The following is an 18,149-nucleotide window of genomic DNA, read 5'->3' on the forward strand; positions in this document are numbered from 1 at the left end:
CTCTAAGGTCAACCAGGAACCAGAGAATGATGGAACCCTTTTCTGGACCCTGCAACTCTGAGGAGTCACTCAATATGCTGATCAGGGAGATTGAGAGAACTCTAGAAAACAGGAAGCCAACTAGTGTACATTGTGCAAAATGGAGGGTCATTGGGGAGGGAATATTAATGCTGCTTCCAAGAGAAATCACATATGGTCAGCCACACTCTATCCCATCCTGGAAGATGGCACCACTGATAGAGGAAAACTAAAGGAGCCAAGAGGCTTTGCGCATTCCCAAGAGTGGTCTCTGAGGAATCTCTGCTTACTCCTAGGAGTAGATAGAAACAAGGTCAGTTTTGGCCACCTTGGTCTTAAACAGGTAGCCTAAGCACAATCCTACATGGGCATTTAAAAGGAAACCTAATGATTTTTTAATGTAAATTAAGATGTACATTGTGTCAGCCCTACCAAAAGTAATTAAAGCTCTAGGCTATAAAGGTAGGGTTCTTGTATGGGAGTTCCTAATAATGATCACAGAGGACTCTAGAGTTACAAGTTTGTCCTGAGTTAATTTGAGCCTATAATATAGACCTACACATCTTCCTAACCACCTTAATCAATAAATTTGATCTGGTTTTCAATAATATAGCTGTCAACAATAAGATGAGGTACTGTCTTCATGGTTTTCAGAGACTTGCTGAAATACTAATTGCTTTTGTGTTGTTTATAAAAAAGCAATGCTTTGCTGTCTTATTTATCATTTTCTTAGCATGATCCCTGTGATACCACCAGTTACAGGTTACCTGACAAGTCCTGCTTCCCAGAATGCTGAAGTATAACACCAGAGAAGCACAAGGAGGAGGCACCTGTAAAGTAGAAAGTAAGAGGCTTTATTTCCCTGAAATTAGGAAGTCCCATCCTTTGTATATCTTAAGTCTTCTTTGTTCCTCTACATTCCTCTCTTTTATCTTGTTAATTTCCCTCATTCAGCATCTGTAATGGGGAATGCAGGTGGGAAGGCCAAGAGGGTGGGGAACAAGTGCGCTGAAGGGGCAGGGGAGTGATCTGGGCAAGAAGAGGATCCAGGGTGAATTAATTTGCAATTTTCTGTCTGCTCTGGAGTTGCTTCATTAACAATTCTTTGTGATGAGTTGTATAGGCTGGGCTTTCAGAACATTAACACTTCAATTTCCCAGGTGTGGTTCCTGATTTCCTGGACTAAAATCAAACTCCTTTTTCTCCATCAGATCTGGACTTAATTTTTTCCATCAGACCTGGACTCCATTTTCTTCATCAGATCCAATTTACCTAGCTACACTGATAACCTGTCATTAAATCTGGCTTCACTTGCTCTATGTATGCCTTGTTAAGTCAACTATCACCTGCCATTGTGAACTTTTGCACTACTCTGATGCTGATTACTCTTATCTCTCCATGCCCCACCTGAGAACAAGGACTTTGGGTTACTTCCCCAAACTTTGCTCTCTTTCAGCAGGAAGAAGCTTGGAGATGTTAGTCACCTATTTTTCGATAAAAATGAAATATAGAAATTGACAGTGAGTCCACTTTATGTTTTGAATATAGCCCTGATGCCCTGCCACTGCAACTTATTTTTAGAAATTGACATCTTTCTCTTCTTCTCTCCCTGTGCCTCCCTAATCTCTCTCCCTCCCTGATCTCTGGGGAATTGGGCAGATTTATCTGTCCTTGAATACATACCCAGTAAAGAAAGATAACAGAAGAAATGTCAGAAATGTCAGAAATGACTATCTCCCAAATTAACAAGTGAATTACAACTCAGAGAACACATGAAATGCAGCCTTTGAATCACCTCTTTAAAAACCCCTGTTTCTGTGGATGGGCATAATCACAGCCTTTGGAACAAGTCTCTTGTGTTTCTCCTTTGCTAGCAAAGCAATAAACCTTCTTTTTCCTTTTTCTCAAAATAATAATAATAATAATAATAATAATAATAATAATACACACAAGAAAAACAAAGAAAGAAAAGCAAAACCTTACTTAACTTCCTTTTAGGTGATTATTATGTAATATTTGGTATTGCTTTTATTGTAAGATGTAGTAAATGCCCTGCCAAACCTTATTCTACATGTATTAAAAGTGTTAATTTAATTTTAATAATTTCTTTTTTTAAATAGCCACACATTTACATAGGAGGAAAGTGAAGCATGAAATAAATTAAATATTGGGTTCTTTGGTAATTTCAAGGAAGTTTGGCATCTTCAAGGAACATAAATTCTGTTATGTCTTTGACTCAGGAGTGCAATGTGCCAGAAGTAATACTCTTTTACCTAACTACCATCTGCATGCATTGAGACCAGGTGCAGAACACCATTATTATGTAAAAGCAATTATATATACACTAGAACATTAAGAGATTTCTCATGTGTCTCTAGTCACTGTAAATAAATCAATCTGTCTTTTGGTCTATATTTTCCTTCTTTGACTTTTCTTAAGACAGTGACATAAATAAGCTGCAATAATTTGTGCTCTAAAAATCACAATGCATTGTTTATTTATTTATTCTAATTTGTTATACATGACAGTAGAATGGATTTCAATTCATAGTACACATATAGAGCACAAATTTTTCATGTGTCTAGTGGTATACAAAGTAGAGTCCCACCATTTATGTCTTCATTCATATACTTAGGGTAATGATGTAAATCTCATTCCACCTTCTTTCCTACTCCTAGGGCCTCCTCCCTTCCCCTCCCCCATCTTTGCCCTATCTAAAGTCCCTCCATTCCTCCCATGCTTGTCCCTTAACATTGCACTCCTTTTCTCATACTATTGTATAAACAATTCAGACAATTGAAAATACAAACAAAAATATGCTTTAAATGTATAGAATATTTGTTCCCAGAATTCTCCATTTCCAGATACTCTCTATTAAACAAGGAAAGTTACTTGTGTATGAAGTTCTTAGAAGTTGAATGGAAGTGAAGTCAGGAGTGGATGAATTAAGTTTACTTTTGATAAAAGGGGGTAAAATAATTTCTTTGAGTCTAGTGGGGGGGGGAGTTATGTAGTTATATATATTAACAGTGAAAAATTGAGCATATGTGATGCACGAGATGACTTCTTTCTGGGGTTTTCTTCACTCTTTTAGATTTTTGAAATTAAGAATAATGGTGTAAAAAAATGCATTGAGAAAAATGTTCTCTACTGTCAACATTTGAATGTGTGTGTGTGTGTGTTTGTGTTTATGTCCATGTATTTTTTACTATGTTCTGCAAAATCCCAGACACAAGACTACATTAAAAGTACAATGCAAATTTATTGATAGTGTTGATAATCAAAATATTATTCCTTTAGTAAAAATATTTTCTACCTGCTGTTCATTGAATCAGTGTAAGAAAACTTCTATAATGATTACAGTTATGTCTAAGGGAAGAGCCAAATGCATTCATTACTGCTACCCCTCCTGGATGAAAATATAATATATTATATATATTATATAAAATATAATATATGAAATATTTTCATATATATATATATATATATATATATATATATATATATATATATAAAATACTGTATTCATCTTCAACCATGAAGGTTCTTTGAGAACACCTGCCAAGACTGTTATCCTCTCTATTAGCTGTCTTTTACAAAGCACTACTTCAGGGCCCTTGTACTCATCAGAAAATCATGACCAAAGTCTTTCAACTGTAACAAGGTAGAAACCCTTTAGATAAATTTTATGAAAGAATTGAAACTGAATGTCTTTTCTGAAAAATTATTAATCAAAATGTTTTAAATTTTTGAACCATTTTGACTAGGGGTTTAATAACTACTTAGCAATAATTGTATAGGCAAATTACTCCATATCTATTAAATATGAACTTTATGTTACCTAAAACTTATATATTGTTTCTAAAATAATTTTGTCACTTAATACCATTACATAAGATTAATGAACTCCACAGTTTAATTAGTCACATTAAAGAACACTCTGTATTATTTCATCTTTTTCTTTACTATTTGTGAATTTCACACTACATTTCATGAAGTAATGAAGTACCAATGAGAAACCAGCTTCTACCTCAGAGCAAAGCCTGTCCTAGGAAGGGGGCATGACCCTTGCCCTTGGAAAGACCCACAGAGCACTCCTAGGCACATAACCACCCTGCTGAGTTGTTTATCTACAAATAACAGGAGAGATCTGTGGAGCCAGCTGTCCCTGACTCAGTCAGGCTAGGGAGGACGCATAGCAACCCCCTAGCAACCACCAATCAGCATGAGACAGGGAAAATACCTGGGATGCCAGATGACCCTCCCAGTAGTTTATGGTGGTTGATAACATGTTGGAAAACCATGTAGTTCAGCATGTACACCCCTCTTGGCTTAAACCAATCAGTTCAAATGAATAACCCTCTTGTACTAACCAATCACTCTTACCCAACTGTTCCCGCCAGTGAATGTGCTAATCATGTTTTAGAGTTGTTTTATGATTTTTCTGCAGTGTGCAACGATTTGCTAAGAGATGCTATGATGTATGTGAAGTCCCTGCCTTCCCCAAAGAGTGTATAAAACTGCTCCAACCCTGGGCTTGGGGCCTTTCAGCATCACCAGTTGCTGTGTGCGCATGGAGGACCAAGTTAGCTCGAAATATGCTTACATATATTGTTTAAAAAGTCATAGATTTATGCATTTAGATCACTTTTTGCTTTTTCCAACATAAATCAATTATATATGATATGTATTATATTATCAAATGACACACCTCACCATAGGTATCTTGGCATTGAGAGAGTTTGTTAAGACTACTGTTCCTGCATATCTATAAGATCATCTCTGACCTCCCAGGTCACATCTTTAAACATAGACACACACACACACACACACACACACACACACACACAGACACATATATATACATATATGTGTGTGTATATATATATATATATATGTGTGTATATATATGTATATATATATACATCCATATACACATATATGTATATATATGTGTATATATATATACACATATATGTATATATATATACATATATATATTCCCTTTGTTCCATGAAAAAAAATTATATCTCTATGTAAATATATAATCTTGGTATGTGCTGTAAGCTGAATTTAGAGAATCCAATGTGTACTATCACAGCAATGAGGTTTGAGTAACAAACCATAACTTTTTCTTTAATGATATTGCTTCTCCACACAAAAATATCTCAAATAAAATACAGAATAAACATAGGAATCTAGATATAAATCATCAGAAACTGGTAAAATAAGAACATTTTCTAGTCATAGACATATCTAAGTAATAAGTAATGAAATGTGAGCATAAATAACTTGCTTCCTATGTGTGAATGATTGAAATTCAACTGTTTAAATCATTGTGATAAGATAAACTACAAGTCAAACAAGTGTGTTTGGGAATTTCAAAATGTAGTCAGAAACAATTTTAACATTTCCTTTTCACTTATTTTTTTCATGTATTTCTTATGTTGAATTTGCTTCATTCTTTTGAAGATTTCTGAAGATTTATACCACGACATGTAAATTTATATATGTATTTCTGTCTGTGTATTTTCAGATGCTTATGCTATAATTGATAGACATTTCCTTACTCCCCTTATTCTATTATAACTTTCAGGTACATGGTCTCTCCAATTTATATTGAGTCTCAAATTTTAGCACCAATCTTTTCTCTTTTAAATATTATTTTTCATTGATAAACATGTAGTTTTAAGGTAGAGATTTGTGCTGATTTTAATTTTTCAAAGTATATACTGATAATTGTGTATTAACATATCCTGGACTTCCTGTTGCATATTAATGCTGCACTGTACATTTGCTTGTATTTAATTTAACACAATGCAGATCTATGCACTCTGAAATCACTCCAAAAGAGGAGGGCTATCCCTATTGAGATCACTTTGTATATAAGAGAGCCTACTAGCTTATGGTGATAATTAAAAGGAAGGAAAACACCAACATGACATCTTCCAGAGTCTCCAGGATTCAGCCACATTGGACAACATCAGTAGAGAATAGATTTATAAATATCAGAATATATAAAATATAATTTTATAGATCCAAAGGTGAATGAAAAATAAATTAGTATTCATAATATTGTACCAAGAAATATATCAGAGTAATATAAGGGAATAATTTTAATTATAATTATAATAAAATTAGAAACCCATAAGTTTGCTGCATGGTGCTTTGTAGAAACAGTTAAGTGCTTAATTTCTTTGTGTTGATTGAGCAATTGCATTCTGATCTCTTGATAACTGTCCTCATATAAAGGATGATTTCACTAATCACACATTTCTTCACATGAATTGCTTCTTATTTGCAGTTTATAACTGACTTTTCAAGATCATGTATTTATTTTCAATTACTTTTTACAAGCAATATTTCATACATGATAAAAGGATATGGTGCAATTGAGAAGTAAATGTATCAATACAAAAAATGTTTGCTTATTACCAGACTGTGATGGAGGATTTATGTAATCACAGAGTTTTCTTTCCAGTATTGACCAGGCTCATTCTCAGATATTATCTCCTATTGATGCAATGCCCTGTAAACATGAAGCTGATTTCATTTTCTGACTAGTAGGCACACCAACTACCAAAAATTGGGGAGAAAGTTCAGAAAATTTGAGAAAAACATGTTGTTTCAACAAGTCCTAGAATAAGCAACAACAGTGCTTAGGTCTACTACTTTGAAATATAAATAGAACAGTGCTTAACAATAATTGTGAATCATAATTTATTACATCCACTGAGTTGTAACCAACATGGGTCTGAAACAGCTTGACTATGATTTGTTTTTTCTAAAGATGATCTATTTTCTAGCTCCTGAACTGTACAACTGGATAGCTCTTTTCTGCCTTTGGTTTTGCAATTAAAACAGTTAAGTTTTCTATTGTTGCCATAGCAAATTATCAAAAATTTAGTAGCTTAACATAACACTCTTATAATATTTCACAGTTCTCTAGGTCAGAAGTCTAGCATGGATTCCACAGGACTAAAATCAAGATATTAAAAATACAAACTGTTTTACTGGAAGCTCTGAAGACAAACCCAATCCCTAACTCATTCAGATTGTTGGCACAGTTCAGGTCCTTGTGACTGGACAACAGAGGTAACTGTTTCAGCTGAAGGCCACTGATGCCTTGTGGAGGACTCTTCTGTTTGCACATGGGCCACTGCATTCAATGGTGAGCACCTGCAGGCTGAGTTCTTCTTGCACTTAACTCTAACTGCCTTCCACAACATTTCACTGACTTCTCACTTTACTATGTCTGTCTGCTTTGAAGGACCAAGTAACCAGATTCTGGACACCTGGATAACTCAGGGCACCCTGTTCTGTTACAAGGCATATAAAATCCCTTTGTCATATGATACAACATATTTTCAAGTTCCAAAGATTAAGTATGAACACATTTTGGGAGATCATATTAACCACAATAGCACACTCCGTTAGCACACATTACAACCTGTATATGTTGTATGAAGAAATAAAAAATAATAAACCACCAGTAACATAGAATTTAGAAAATTATATGTTGACTAAATAAATCCAGTTTTATTAACATGACATTACAGATAGATTCCCTTCTTTATTTCAAACAAATGTTTCTTCAAAATGTATGCAAATTATCCTAAACAATTTTCATTGCAAAAAAGATTTCATTTTTTTTAAGTTCACATATAGAAATTCAAAGGAGTGAATTTCTTTTTTTTAAGAGAGAGAGAGAGAGAGAGAGAGAGAGAGAGAAGTATTTTTAATATTTATTTTTTATTTTTTGTTGGACACAACATCTTTATTTTATTTTTATGTGGTGCTGAGGATTGAACCCAGCACTCCGCGCATGCCAGGCAAGTGCATTACTGCTTGGGCCACATCCCCAGCACAAAGGAGTGAATTTCACTTTTATCACTGTCAGCATTCTATAACAAAAATATGAAGTTTACATTTTTAAAAGAAATTTATATTCTTTTTGACTTATGTTGGGATTATGTCCCAATAACTAATGGGAATTTGAAAATATCATAAGTTGGAAATGAATTTGATGCAGCTAACCTACCAAACATCATAGCTTACATCAAAGTGCACAGGAGAGTGTCTCTCACTAATCTTTATGATCCTGTGGCTGACTGAAAGTTGCAGCTTACCACCACTGCTCAGGATTATAACAGTTTCCTACTGCACATGGCCAGCCTGGGAAAAGATCAGAATTCAAATCGTGAAGCACAGTTTCCACTAAACATGTATAGTTTTTGTACCAATGTAAAGTCAAAAGATTGTAAGTCAAATTATTTTAAATCAGAGACTGTCTCTAAAATAAATACCACAAAGTTTGTTGTACTGTGCATTAATAGCATACTGTTCAATATGATAACCTCAGTTCAAATTCTAACTTCACCCAAATCTCCTTATTGGTGGCCTAAAAATCATGTACTAAGATGCATGAACAAAGCAATCCTAGAAAATAAAAATGGAAGAAACAAAATTCTAAGGAGATTTGGTGTAATGTGAAGAGATGGGGGGGGATAAGATTACTGTAGGAAAAAAACATTTTACTATTAATTTGTTCAATTCATGACTAAAACAAGGGATAATGATTGATTCTTATTTTGATAAAGCACTGAACAAATGTAGATTTTAGATATTATCTGTTTATGCATTCTATTTTCAACACTTTATTAATTCATTCAAACACTATGTGCTGTGTGCTTTATGCTTACGTTATGCCAGGTAGAGAAGATACAGTGATGAGCTTTGAGGGAAAAGTTGGAAAAGGGCAATCTTCTCCTTGTTCATGTTTAGTAGACACTCTTTTCAGGGGATGTATATGAGGCGACATCTAGAGAAATAAGCAGATACTTGGGAAACGTATTTTATGTGACCAAAGTCATTGATGTAGGATAGAATGCATACTATGTAAAGAGCAGCATGACACACAGAATCCTGGGAAAAAATCACCCTGTTTAAAGATATTCAGAAGAAAGCAACACTATAGAAAACAACTGGGAAGACAAAGATAAGTAGGAAGAAATGCATGGGAGAAAAGTATTGTAAGACCCTTGGCTGGAAAACATTTTACAAAGCAGGAATGAAAATCAGATTTTTTTAGCATCAGATTTAATAATCAAATATTTTAAAGTTGAAATGTCAGAATTTGGATGTGGTCAAATAATAATCCCATATACTCTGGTTATAAAAATCTCATTGAAAATCAACTTGACACTATTTATTAATATTTTAAAATGTGGATATCTTTTGAGTCTACAATTCTACTCTTGGGTGGTATTCTAGAATAATTCACATACATGTACACCAGTGCTTTCTACAGTTTTATCTGCTACATAATATAGTAAAAGCTATAAAGCAATAACATTTAAAAGGTTAAAATATTATTTAAAATATTTATATAAAATACATACATACATATACATCATTGATTTAAAACTTTAAGTACAGAATAATGCACACATTAGAGTTTTGCATACAGTATAATCATAAGTGTACTCTACACATGCAAAATTTAAAACAGTTTAAAAATAGATGCTGAATAAGTGGACTTTTTATTAAAGAACGTATGGATAGAAGTATTCTTTAGAAAATTTTTCAGATTCTATGTTTACAATTTTCTTAAAAATCACACAAGTTACTGATGTGATAGCACAAGTTTATAATCCCAGAGACTCCCAGCTGGCCTGGTAAGTTCAAGGCCAGTCTTAGCAACTTCGCATGATCCTAAGCAATGTAGCAAGACTTTGTCTCAAAATAGAAAATAACTGGGGCTAGGGATGTAGCGTGATGATTAAGTGCCCCAGAATTCAAACCTCAGTACCAAAAACATTTAAAAATAAAATCAAGTAAAAATTATTTTACATATATTAATAAAAAAAATTAAAAAAATAAATTTATTAACAAAAAAAAAGATCACTAAAAAAATATTTTACAATACAGTTGATATAGGTTTGTCAACTTTTTCCTAATTGAATTAGTATCATCAAGACATAAAATACTACTAAAATTGTGTTTTTTATGAAAATGCCAAACTTTATTGCTATGTAAGTCATCAGATTTGTAAACATCATGTGAAAACCAATAGAGTTTGTATTTTCCTTCTTTTCTGCAAGACTCTCATTTCTGTTTGCTTTATGGTGATCACTTCCTGTTTCTTGACATCTCATGATCTTTGTGTACCAAATTCAGGCCATTGTAAGACAATTCACATTTCTTCCTTGTCAGCACAGTGAATTTGTACTAAAATTTAATGTATCTTCCCTTGGATGACTTATCAATATCTATTCTCTAAAATAAATTACAATTTCAGAATATTTTTTTCTTTTTTAGCCAATCCCTTGGTAGATAAAGACAATTTATATTTGAATCACTCCCTCAATAGTTTAATTATATTCTTTGATTAATTAGTATTTTCCAGGAAATCCTTATATTTACTTTATTTTCCAGTAAGCATTTAGATTTTTACTGAACATCTTACAACATGTTAAATGTATGAGACAATCTTTGAATTAACAGAAACAAAGTAAAGAGAATTCAGGATATCCTTTGTTACTTTAAAAGTGGCAATTATATATATTTCACTCAGAACTTATTCTGCCATGAGAAAGATTGAAAAAAGTAGGACAAATTATATAATGTTATAATATAGACTGTTTATCAATATTTCAAAATTTTATGAGTATTTTTGACTATCAATAGTACCTATGTTCATTGTAAACCATTATATTTTCTGTTAATACTCAGAAATATCGCTTTAAGGAAATTCTTAAAACATGCTGAATTTTCAAAACTCTAATAAAATAAATGTTTATAAAATTAATATAATTTTCAAAGAATTTAAGACAATTATTATCCTATACACATATATGAAGATATATCTATATCTATAACTATATATCTATATCTAAATATCTACTTCTATATATCTAAGTATCTATATCTATATCTATATATATATCAGTAACAAGTGTTGGAGGAGCATTTAGCTTTTTTTATATTTATTTTTTAGTTGTAGTTGCACACAATACCTTTGGTTTATTGATTTATATATGGTTCTGAGGATCAAACCCAGGGCCTTGCACATGCCAGGCAAGCACTCTACCGCTGAGCCAAAACCCTAGCCCCCCTTTAGCTTTTAAAATAGCAAAATAGACAACAAAAATTTCTCCCCAATTCTAATTTTAACATAATTTGATTTCTAAATATTTAAGGAAGTTGTACAATCTTTTAGTATAAATATATTTTCATAATCATCTTAAATATGTACTACAAATTTTATAATGTAAATATAAAACATTTAGTACATTTGCTTGTTTCAGATAGAATAGAAATATTTATTTACGAATGATTCTCTAATACATATTTGTGTATCTTCTCTCTTCCTTAAGAGTGCAGAATAACATTAGCTTATGGATATAATTTTAGTGATTAGAAACTTTTTATGCATAATCAACAAGAAAAGCTTAACAATACATTATTTACCATACAATGTAATTTTCTACCATGTCATATCAAATCATTAATTTTTATGACTTACCCTGGAAATAAACACTCCAAAATGATAACAAATATATGAAAAATGCTTTGTAATTTTTATCTACAATTTTAGTAATTTTATAGACCACTGCTTTTTGAGAGCCAACAGACAAACCCACAGATGTCTGCTATGGCTATTTGTAATTAAGCAATGTAGCTAATGCTATAAAGTACAAATCAGAAATGTGATTGTGTTGAAAAAGGAGAAATAAAACTTCTAGCCTTAGCTGATATTAGCATGTACTTATAAAACCCCAAAGGCAAGCAGGCTACTACTGATAAGTAAGATTAGTTGGAATCTAGGTGGACAGATAATATATAACCTTGAATAACCTTGAAAATAGCTTGTGTCATTAACCCACATTAAAATTAACAGAAGTTTTGTTATGAAGTGAGTAGCTTCTTTAGTAAAATATAATCTCTAGAACAAGAAATATACAAGAGGAGAATGGTAAATACTGAATACATCTTTCCCAACTTTTATCTTGTGATCTAGACATGTTCCCCTATTATTAGGGGAATGAGAAAGTGAAAATTCTTTAGATCACTGCCATAGGGTTCATGTGAAATATTGAATAAAAACAGAAAATAGATTTTTGTTGTTATTTTGCTCAGTATTTCTTACTTATATCCTGAGTGAATTAGAACTTGTTCTTGAAACAATGTCATAATTTAAAAAATGATAAATGAACTAGGATTTATGTCTATCACAAGGGATATCATCTATTCTTCATTTTTCCCCCATAATCTAAATTTTATTTATTTTTTATTTACTAGAAGTACTATTTAGAAGCCTATGTATCCCCCCGTACCCCTTTCTACCTATGTGCACAAGCACTTAACAGGAGGCTTGCAGAGAAAAAGTGAAAACTACAGGTTTCATAGTGCCTAGGCATATATATGTAATGGCATGACTAAGCATTTTGCAATTTAGGAACTGTAGGATTTTACTTAATGTAAGGAAGCATAGAACAGTGAGTGAGAGCAATGGTACTTAAAAATTGTTAAAATAGTAGCTCTTAAAGGTTCTAACCATAAAAAACAATAATGAGATGATGAACATGTTAATTCAATTTAATAATTCCCTAATATGCACGTAATCAAAACACCAAAGAAAAAGAAAAATAAAGATTAATGATATTGGAACCAAACAAATCCAAGTTTTTCTCCTACTTTTGTTACTGAAATCTAGGTGATCTTAAATACATTATGTAAAATCTCTTAACACTTATTTCCCTTTCACTAAATGGGTATTAAATAGTTCATGTTAGAAGGAATTTGGATTTCTTCATCGATAGTGGTTCATAGCAAATATATCTTCATGGAATATTTTATTTAAAAGTTCCAAAATTATTATTTTTTATTCATTTAAAAATAAAAAAAATGACAGCAGCATTCATTACAATTCTTATTACACATATATACCACAATTTTTCATATCTCTGTATATAAAGTATGTTGACACCCAATTCGTGTCTTCATACATGTACTTTGGATAATGATGTCCATCATTTTCTACCATCCTTGCTAATCCCCTTCCCCCTCCCTTTCTATCCCTCCCCTCTTTCCTATCTAGAATTATCTATTCCTCCCATGCTACCCCTACCTACCCCACTATGAGTCAGCCTCCTTATATCAGAGAAAACATTCGGCATTTGTTTTGGGGGGATTGGCTAACTTTACTTAGCATTATCTTCTCCAATGCCATCCATTTACCTGCAAATGCCATGATTTTATTCTCTTTTATTGCTGAGTAAAATTCCCTTGTGTATATATGCCACATTTTTTTTTTTATCCATTCACCCACTGTAGGGCATCTAGGTTGGCTCCACAGTTCAGCTACTGTGAATTGTGCTGCTATAAACATTGATGTGGCTGTGTCCCTGTAGTATGCCTTAGGTATAGTCCAAGGAGAGGGATAGCTGGGTCAAATGGTTGTTCCATTCCCAGATTTCCAAGGCATCTCCATACTGCTTTCCATATTGGCTATACCAATTTGCAGTCCTACCAGCAATGTATGAGGTACCTTTTTCTACACATCCTCGCCAACAATTATTGTTATTTATCTTCATAATAGCTGCCATTCTGACTGGAGTGAGATGATCTCAGAGTAGTTTTGATTTGCATTTCTCTAATTGCTAGAGATGCTGAGCATTTTTTCATATATTTGATAATTGATTGTATATCCTCTTCTGAGAATTGTCTGTTCAGGTCCTTGGCCCATTTGTTGATTGAGTTATTTATTTATTTATTTATTTATTTATTTATTTATTTATTTATTTTGTGTGTATGTGTGTGCTTAGCTTTTTGAATTCTTTATATACCCTAGAGATTAGTGCTCTACCTGATGTGTGAGGAGTAAAAATTTGCTCCCTGGATGTGGGCTCTCTATTCACCTCACAGATTGTTTCTTTTGCTGAGAAGAAGCTTTTTAGTTTGATTCCATTCATTTATTAATTTTTGATTTTAATTCTTGTGCTGTAGTACTCTTATTAAGGAAGTTAGGACCTAATCCCACATGATGAAGATTAGGGTCTACTTTTTCTTCTATTAGATTCAGGGTCTCTGGTTTAATTCCTAAGTCCTTGATCCATTTTGAGTTAAGTTTTGTGCATGGTGAGAGACAGGTGTTCAATTTCATTTTGTTGCATAGGATTTCCAGTTTTCCCAGCACCACTTGTTGAAGAGGCTATCTTTTCTCCAGTGCCAAAATTAACCAACATAATCAACAAAATGTTTAGCAATTTTTTCTCAATCATAAGTATAAACTGAAGAATGTGTTTTACTGTATGTTCCATTTCTCTTTACTATGAAAACCATATTCATCCCTTTGCAATGCTATAATGTATAAGTTATTTTAAAAATGAAATAATGATACAGAAATTTTATTGTTGTAACCATTAGGCTTCTGTCAATGATCAGTACTGTTATTTTATCTGTGTGGGTGAATCAGTCATTACAAAATTATTGTTTTAGCAAAGTGGACATTTTAACAGTTGTTTAAATTTGAGTCAAGGAATTACTTTCCGAGAGCCCAGGGAATGATTGTACTTTATTTTATTATGTTTTATTGTATTGTGTTTTAATATATTTATTTGTCTGAAAATTTCTGAAAGTTTGAACACTTAATACTGTTTTACTGACAATATACACATCCTTAAATGCTTAAGTGGATTTCAAAAAAAATATGCAACCATATTGCAAACATCAAATTAATTATTTAGAGCATTGATAAAGTACTTTTAATAGATCAATTGTTCATATTTGATTATATCAATTGCTGTGTTAATGTAGTTATTAAATGATTTTATTTTTGCAATGCAGGATCCTATATTAACCATGCATTATATTTATTTGCCATGTTGTTGTTTTATTTTTATTTTTTTTATTTATTTGTTTATTTAGTCTATTTTAAATTATAAGAGTTCTTTAGCCCTTCCTCGGATTTCATGACCTTGACTTAAAAAAAAAAAATATAGACCACTTGTTTAGTGAATTGTCGTCTAATTTAATTTGACTCATGCTTACTAATAATTCTATTTAAATGATGCATTTTTGACAGCAACATCACAGAAGTGATGCCCTGTCCTTCTCAATGTGCTTTATCAGGAAGCACAAGCTGTCAATTTGTCCCATTATTGGTGATGCTAACTTTGATGACTTACCTAAGGTGGCAGCTGCTAGTTAAATCCACTGTGAAATTACTAGTTCCTTCTTTAGGGGAAAAAAAAAAGTAGTATGAAAGAAATTACTTTGAGAATATGTAGATATCCTGCTCCTCATTAAACTTTTACCTGCTGGTTTTGCTCACAGTCTGGAATTTTGTCTGATTCAATTATTATGATGGTTGCTAAATGGTGTTGTTTCTAACTCCATCATTCCTTCTAGCTACCAGTGCTTGTGCGGGTTTTTTTTTTTTTTTTTTTCCATGAACTAGGACAGCTCAAACTTATCTCCAGGGATACCTGGAAGTTTGGAACTGACTCTTGGTTTGGGAGAAAAAAAAAAGTAGGAAGTCTAATTAATGATTCGTAATATATCATTTAAACCTTGAAACTTTCCCAGTGTAACCAGGCCAGTTTACATATCTACAGCTTTTCTGATATAACTAGTTACACAGTTTGGCATGGCTATGTGACAAGAGGGACATGAAAGTTTGCACAGGGACTTTAGACAACTGCTTCTAAACCAAGATGTTTTCCACAAATCATAGCGATTGCTACCTCACAGAAGAAGCAGCACATCTTACGTGAACATTTCTGGGATACTGTGTCTGGAAGCCTGTCAGGCCAGTGGTGCTTGTCCAAATACTCTTTACCCTGCTATGCTGCATCTTGCCTGTACTAAATGACTTTTCTGAGCATGCGAAGTCTGGTGAATCCTGTCAGTTACCTTCTCCTGTGAAATTATAGCTCTGAACAGTGAGAAAAAGATTTTTCCTTAATTGTTACCAGTATGCATTTATTTATTCTAGTTTTATTACACAAAAATATGTGACTATCATTTTTTTGGAAACTCAAATATTATAAAATTTAACCATTGGGAGTCTCTTCAAGTTGGTTCCATTGTCCTGTTAACAGGTTTAAAGAGAGGAAAGCTTTCTTTTTATCTACCCATCTTAGGCTCATGATTAAAGGAAGTCTGATGAAGAATAGGCCATTTTGGAAAATCAGGATAGGGCAAAAGAGTATTACTTGATGGTAAATATAATCTTAGTTAATTTAACAAGTCCTGCTTGCTTATGTTTTCTTCTGCATTCCTGTGTATTCACAGATAAGAATGCTGCTTTCCTTCTAGATGTAGGAAGAACATCTCACAAATGAGGATTTTATGACCTGTTTCAGGGAAGAAGGGTAGGATAAGAGTGACCTTTCTGCTTCTGTCATATTCTGAAATTTCTTTAGTTTAAAATATTCAATATGCCAAGGGACACATTTTTGTGATCATGTGCCCTGACCCCAACACATATTATTATCAATGTAAAAGTTTATGTATACCTAGATATTTAAAAAGTGCTCTTTAAAGTATATTTAATGCTTTGAGAGCTTAGTTCTGTTTCTATTCTGATCAGTATTATATTTGTGTTTTCATGCACCAGTATTTCACTATTTTGAATAGGGTCATGTTAGAATATGTATAGTTTTGGGTAAATCTTGCCTCCAATGCTTTCAGTTATTCTACTAATTATTTAAAAATATCAGTTTGTCTAAGTCCAAAAAATATGTAGGCATTTGGTTGATCTTGTAATAAATTAATAAAATTATTTGTGGAAAAGAGTCACCTTTATCAAAGGACAACATTAAAGAGTATGGTTTTTCCATTTACTCAATTATAATTTGTGATTTTTAGAGATATTTTAAGTTTTCCTCATAATTCCTTTTTTTCCTTTTTTTATTGGTTGTTCACAACATTACAAAGCTCATAAATCCTTTTTATGTTTCTCTTTATATTTGTGTTTATTGAAATCTTTGACTTTGCTGTAATGTACAGTTTTCTCTAATGTGTCTTTGATCTAGTTGTTGTGTATGGATAACTAGATTCTTCCTAGGCACAGTGGTGCCCTCCTTTGATTCCAGGGACTTGGGAGGCTGAGACAGGAGGATTATAAGTTTAAAGCCAGTCTCAGCAATTTAGCAAGGCCATAAGCAACGTAAGAGAGACCTTATCTCAAAAAAATAAAATATAAAAACTGGGCTGTGACTTAGTGGTTATTAAGCACCCTAGGTTCAATTCCTGTTATCAAAGAAAGAAAGAATGTTCTTGATTTCTCTGTGTTAATTTTATTTTCCTCTTTTTGTGAACTCTTTTAAGTCAAATATCTTATTGAGGCTCACAGGGCTTGTCTGGGACTGTAGCTCCAATCTGGCTGTGCAACCTCAATATGTTTTCTATGCATGTAGATGCCCAGCTGTGGGGTATCTCCCAATGATAGCTGTGTGTTGGTCTACACCAACAACTTGACTGCACACAAGGAGGATGTTAGCAGCAAGATTAAAGGACAATTTGTTCTGGATGAACTTTCTAACCTGGAGAAGAAAAGGAAAGCAAATAGGCAACAACAGAACAGCAAGATATTCTTTTTTGTAGACAGAACAGAAATGCTTTTTGAAAGCAAAAATATCTTTGATGAACTGAAAAAAGAAAACCAAGAGAGAAAATTCAGAGAAAACCAAAATCATGAAATTGTCACCTTCATTTCATAACAATGTGTGGCATCTGTTGGTCTGTAAGCTTTTCTGTTGAATATTTTAGTAAAGTTTTGCAAGAATATTTACTGCACAGTCTTAAGCCACAGGGACCCAATAGTGGTGAACAGGTGTTAAAAGTCTGATGTTAACGACCAGTGTTTATTTTCTGGGCATCTCCTTCACTTGAGAGGTGTTGTGACTGCCCAGCCTGTGCAAGATGAAAGAGGTACTCCGTTTCTATGGAACAGAGAAGTCTTTAGTGGAATAAAGTTTGAAACCAAAGATTATGGTTAATTATATTTCTTCTTGTCTGAATGAGTCTGACATTACATCTCTCTTCTTAGAAGTCCAAGGTTCTTGGTCTTTCATATATTATCAAGCATCTACTCATTAATTATGGTTTGGTAGGGATTTTTT

At 32.8% G+C, this 18,149-nt stretch overlaps 1 pseudogene across 1 annotated transcript; it reads left to right on the forward strand.

Moving 5' to 3' along the window:
* The first annotated feature begins 17,444 nt into the window (after nucleotides 1-17,444).
* On the forward strand, nucleotides 17,445-17,787 carry LOC308649455 (ASNSD1 upstream open reading frame protein-like; annotated as a pseudogene). Its single transcript has one exon. The product of its transcript is annotated as an ASNSD1 upstream open reading frame protein-like (transcript).
* The last annotated feature ends 362 nt before the right edge of the window (nucleotides 17,788-18,149 follow it).

The sequence above is a fragment of the Spermophilus citellus genome (genome assembly GCF_964194105.1).
Source record: "Spermophilus citellus genome assembly, chromosome: 5".
Lineage (NCBI taxonomy): Eukaryota > Metazoa > Chordata > Mammalia > Rodentia > Sciuridae > Spermophilus > Spermophilus citellus.